Below are 5,714 nucleotides of genomic sequence, written 5' to 3'. Positions count from 1 at the left end.
AACATTAAAGGTATAAGAGGAAGAAAAGTCCTTGTGTTATTTGAAGAAGTAATAACCGTAAGCAATTAAGGACTTTATATAGGTTGTAGAGGGAAATAGAAAACTTTAATAATGTATCTAAACTCTCTCATTTCTTACATCAAAGACTGCTAGTCTGTATGCTAACAACTCTCAAAATTTTTATCTCTAGAACTCTTACTTCAAAATTCCAGAACTGTCTATAGCCATGCCACCTTGAACAAGCCCGATCCCGTCTGATCTCACAAGCTAAGCAGGGTCGGGCCTGGTTAGTACTTGAATGGGAGACCACCTAGGAAGGAAGACCAGTTGCTGTAGGCGTAAAAAAAAAAAAAAAAAAAATTCTGGAGCCATATAAAAAACTTCCTGTTGGATATTTCCACATAGATATGCTACAGATGTGTCCCTTAAACACGACTTATGCAAACCTGAACAAATCATCTCTTCCCAACACTTTCCTGATCTCTTTCAGTGTTCTGCCTTTTAGTGAAAGATGTGGACCCCAAGAAGAAATTTATCTGCTGACAGGGACTCTCCATGATCAACTAAGGGCCCAAATTTTATATGACTGTTAGCCATTTGCTAACAGTCTCTTCACATACTTTGTATATTGAGAGGAACCTCAGACTGAACTCGGCTTCTGGCACTATTCCCTGCTCGTTATGCTGTCTGAGTCAACCACTGCAAGGAAGCCCTGGTTATGTCTTCCGACCAATGGACTGAGACCTGTTCCATGCAATCAGAACTGTGCAAATTATATCCTCATTTGCATCTACACAGATCTATCAGAACTGTACTATTTAGGCTAATCAGAACTGTACAGTTTGGAAACATCATTAACATGATATGGACCAAATGGGAACTGAGAGTGGGAGAATTCTTTATGAAAAGTGAAATCTTTGTTTCATTGGAGCATGATTTAAGTTGCTACCTGAATCTGCATCTCTTGGGCTGCAGCTCTTATTGCTCAAATAAATACTTTTTTTTTTTATGATCCGAAATTAATTTTGGTTGACAAGGGTATCAAAATCTACCAGATTTCCTAAGCCAGAAACATGCATGTTAGTCCCGATTTGCCATTTTTCATGGATTTTACATCAAATCGAGAATCCCTGCTATTTCTAGCTTTTATATATTTCTAGAGTACTACACCAGCCAGGGTCCAGTAACAAAAACCATACTAGTTATTTTAACAGAAATAATTTAATATAAGGAATAGGTTAAGTGGATATTGGAATAATGAAAAAACAAGAGGAAACATTGAAGTAGCAGAGAAAGAATTGCAGGAGCAGCTACTGCCCCTTAGACTAGGGAAACAAACAGCAGAGGTTGGGGTTATCAGAATTTAGGAGCTTAGAAGAAGGACAAACTTCTTGGGAACCAGGCCTGGAAGAGGGACCATTATTTGGTTGCTGCCACTTCAAGAGCTCAGAAGAGGGATTGTATCCAGTTAGGCTGTGGGAAGGAGACAGCTGGTGATGGTACCTGTGAAGGATATATGTAGGCTGGGTCGAGGAATACGAAAAAAAAAAAGACCAATGGCTGTTTCTAGGAAGGAGGGCTATTGCTAAGAGTTATGCTGATTGGATTGGCAAACATATAGAAAAAGAGCTGATCTTTTTCTCTCTCCTTAGCCTTGTGGTGCTTCCTACTGGGAGAAACAAACAAGAGATCAGTGGGGAGGGGGTGGGGCAATGCAATCTACAGAGTGCTGGTGCCGAGCATAGCCAAACAAAAAACAGAGAAGTGTGAAGCGGAGATAATAGCTGTTAAATGACAAAAATAAATCAACTTAGTAATGAGTTTGATGCCCTTTATTCGAGGGAAAACAATCCATGGATTGAGGGAGCGCAACGTCTCTCAAGCAATTGTCCTGCTCTTCCCAAAGGGTATTTGGATAAAAGCTAGTTAGAGTGTTAGAAGAGGCAATGAGGAAACAGGGCCTGTGCAGTGCAAACCCTGAGAACTGTTTTTCTATTTGTAATGTAAGTGCCCGACTTAAGCTTTCATTGTGGAGGCAACCACTTCAAAGAGGTATTTACTTCAAAGATGACTATCTGGAATAAACACATTGACAGCCCCACAGCTAGACAGAGAGCCAAGCCTCCTTCCCCACTGAGGCTCCTGTGTTTTAGAGATTTTGGTTGATTTTAATAACTGTCCATTTAGGTCATGTATTTTTTCTCTTCTCATGCTTTAAATTCCTGCTCTTATGTTTTAAATTCACCAATAAAGGGTGAGCCGGAGAAGCCCTAGGTCCTCCACCCTCAACCCCATTAATATAGAAACCCAGGTCAACGAACTATAGGCCTCCCACCCCCGCACACACAGTACACTGTGTGGCCCCAGGTGTGCAGTGTAATTTCCAGGTCTCCTAGGTAACAAATCTTAATTTTTTTTTCAAAGTTTGCTGATGGTTATTGCTGAAGGGTGTTTTGAAATTATAATAAGAACTACAAGGCCTGGTCCAAAACCACAACAATGGTTATTGATAGGGGAGCAAAGTTTACCATCCCCAAATATGGCACTTTGGCTTGAGGATTAATTTGAGCTCAAGGAAGTCAAAACTCAGCAGACTCAAGAAAAACCCTTTATCTCTCCCATCGACTGCCTAAATTTGCATTGGAAAAGGCACCTGTGTGAGAAAGAAAGCTATTATCAAAGATTTTTACCTAAGAAATCATTTGCATAACAGAGAGACCTTTGTTTTCTGAGCTTCTTCTCTTGCCTTCCTGTGAATGGCCTTTCTACTTTTGTAACCCCAGACCCCTATTCTTTACTTAGCTTGTTATTTAAGTTTCAATTACAGGGTGGCCTTTTGAGTCTTTCTACCTTTATGGGGCTCCCATACATACATAATTAAATGTTTTTTCCCCTTGTTAATCTGTCTTTTATCAATTTAATTATTAAAAACCAGCTAAAGAACCAAGAAGGGAAGAAGGAAAAAAGGACATTTCGAATTGTTGAGGACAAAGCAACTCATTAATTGGGAAGGCACTGACTTTAATCTGCTCTTCTTTTTATTGTACTGTTCCTGGTCACCTTTTAATAACTTGCCTTCCCTCCCTCCTCAGAAGCTCCAGACCTCTTTTCCTTTAGCCTAGGATGATATATAACCCTAAATTCTAAATATCTTTTTGAGTTACACATCCCAGAGTTTCTCCCATGTGTATATGAGACATACATGTTAACAAACTCCTGTTTTCTCTTGTTGATCTGTCTTTCATTATAGAGCCCCATTCAAGAACCTGGAAGGGTAGAAGGAAGAAGATTTTTTTCCTCCTCTACAACCATATGCCATTCTAACTCTATAATTTATTAAGTTCTCTTCTTTCACCTTTAGTTGTATTGTTGGCTAGACTAAGGTTTCTCTACTTTAGCGCTATTTAGGGCAGAATAACGCATTGCAGTCAGGGGCTGTCCTGTGCACTGTGGGACGTTGTGCAGCATCCCTGGCTTCTACTTTCTAGATGGTAGTAGCATGCCTCTACTTCTGGTTGTGACAACCAGAAATTTCTCCACATGCTGCCAAAGGTTTTTAATTTTCAGTTAAATACCAATTTTGGTTAAATAATATATAATTTTTTAGTATAAATAAAACCTATCCCCCATTTCAGAAATGTAACTAACATTCAAATTTAACCACACACCTGTATTTTTAGCTGCTAAATCTGACCGTCCTATCTGCTAAATCTGACCATCCCTGGGTGGAGACTCCTGGCCTAGAGTTAAATAGTGTTTAACCAATTGCAATGAGTCAGTTACTTTTTTATTGGCATGTTTTTAGAGTCAATTCTACATTGAAAGAGTTCAAATTTCATAAGCATGAGTACTGTGCCTTTAACACCAGACTGTAGAGGAGAAAAAATATTTTCTCTACCATTATAGGTTCTTGGCTGAGAAGCCTCCACTCTCATAATAAAAGACAGGTAAACAAGAGAGAGAAACAGAAGTTTAATAACATGGATAACTCATGTTTACCTAGGAGAGATCCAGCAAAATTGAGTAAAACTCCTTGAAATAGCCCAATCCACCAGTTTAAATGCTATCTTTAGCTAAAGATAAAAAAAGTTTTTGGAGACAGTTATGGAGGTTAAGGAAAAGCATGGCATACAAGGGTAAGATTTGATATACAAGGTCTGTGCCTTCTCCACCAATACGTTTCCAGAGATTTAGTCATCTTTCTCCTCTTTGCACAGACAGGGAGACACCTTTACAAATGGAGATTTCTTTTATAAATTTAAATATCTCTTACAAAAGGTTACATTCTGCTCTGTTTTCAGACATTCTCCTGTGCATCTGTAGTTCCTCAAAAATAATCAATTCAAAATCATCTTTATGCCAAAGAGGCATATTATAGAATGAAATATTCTGCTACCTTGTCATGATGCAGTGAAAAGAGATGTAGAATCCGATGAGATGAGTTGTGGTCCTAATGGAAAATTTTAAAAACCTTCAAATTCAGTCAGGGAGGAAAGGGCTTGGACAAGGAGGCTAGCAGCAACCTTAGCAGAGTCAATGAGAGTGAAAAGTTGTGTCCACACTAGTCAGTTAAAAGAAGTTACAAAAGACGTTATGAAAGATTTGCATAAGTGGAAATAACAATGTTTAAGTTAATGGGAAAGACACAAATTTCTTAAGAAACTAAAGAAATGTAAAATCAAAGCAAGCCAAAGAGGAAGTCAGCTGTAATCTTAGAGTGTATTGCAGACTTCCCGTCTCCAACAGAATTAGCAAATTCTTAAACTCCTGCAAGGTTGGCCCCAAGTCCAAGTCCATGGTAAAGCACGTAATTCTTGTTATAACAATTATAAAAGTGACTAATTATGTCCATCAGCAGAGTAGGAAGAACTTCCCTGAATAATCTCAGCACTTGAATCCTGGCCTCTAGTCTTGGCCACTAAAAAGTCTTACTGCTTGAAACAATAACATCAGTTTGTTTGGAAGGATTGAACTGTGTCTTTCGTGGGTGTGTGTGGGTATTTTAATTCTGGGAAAGTTTAACACTTTGCTGATTGTGTTAAGTTCAGAGAAAATTGTGAATATCTAGTACTATATTTAGTATATAAAATGTTTACAATGTTTAAGAGATTTGGCGCAGTAGCATATTTGACTGAGTAGTCTGGCAATTCCAATTAAAATGTGTAATAGAGTAATTGATTTTTAATTGAATATTATAAAATATTTATTATTACTATAATTTATTAGATGTGTGACTATTTAATTAGCTGAGAAAGTATTACTTGTTAAGATCAGAACTAATGTGCTTAAAAAAGGAAAATCAAATGTGGTAATACTATAAGTAATTTGAACCTTTTAAGATAATTTAACGAGGTTATAAATAGGACTGATTCTTCAAAGAGTAGTTTTCCCAATTTTACCTGCTCAAATTTCACTCAGAGATGCCCTTGGAAGTGATTATGAACACATTTGTATATATAAAATAATATATATTTATAAAAAATAAAATAATTTATGTACATAAAGTAAATAAAATAACATGTACAGTAGCTTATAAATTGATGTTAATTTATGAAATTTATTATTTTTATTAGTTTATATTAATCAAAAACATCAAGGAATAATTAACTTCTCTGTACTTAAAAATAGCAAATAATCTATAGCAACAGTTTTGAAGGTTCTTTTGCATGAAAGTCAAGCCCTATGGCAGACATACATGGTTCTAACAAGAGAGA

The 5,714-nt window shown here is 37.0% G+C and overlaps 1 pseudogene; it reads left to right on the top strand.

Annotated features, from left to right (window-relative positions):
- Window positions 1-216: 216 nt before the first annotated feature.
- On the top strand, window positions 217-339 carry LOC118604153 (annotated as a pseudogene).
- Window positions 340-5,714: the final 5,375 nt, after the last annotated feature.

Source organism: Rousettus aegyptiacus, unplaced genomic scaffold (genome assembly GCF_014176215.1).
Source record: "Rousettus aegyptiacus isolate mRouAeg1 unplaced genomic scaffold, mRouAeg1.p scaffold_m13_p_6, whole genome shotgun sequence".
Taxonomy (NCBI): domain Eukaryota; kingdom Metazoa; phylum Chordata; class Mammalia; order Chiroptera; family Pteropodidae; genus Rousettus; species Rousettus aegyptiacus.
Note: the sequence above shows the minus strand (reverse complement) of the source record. Positions and strands in the feature narration are given on the sequence as shown.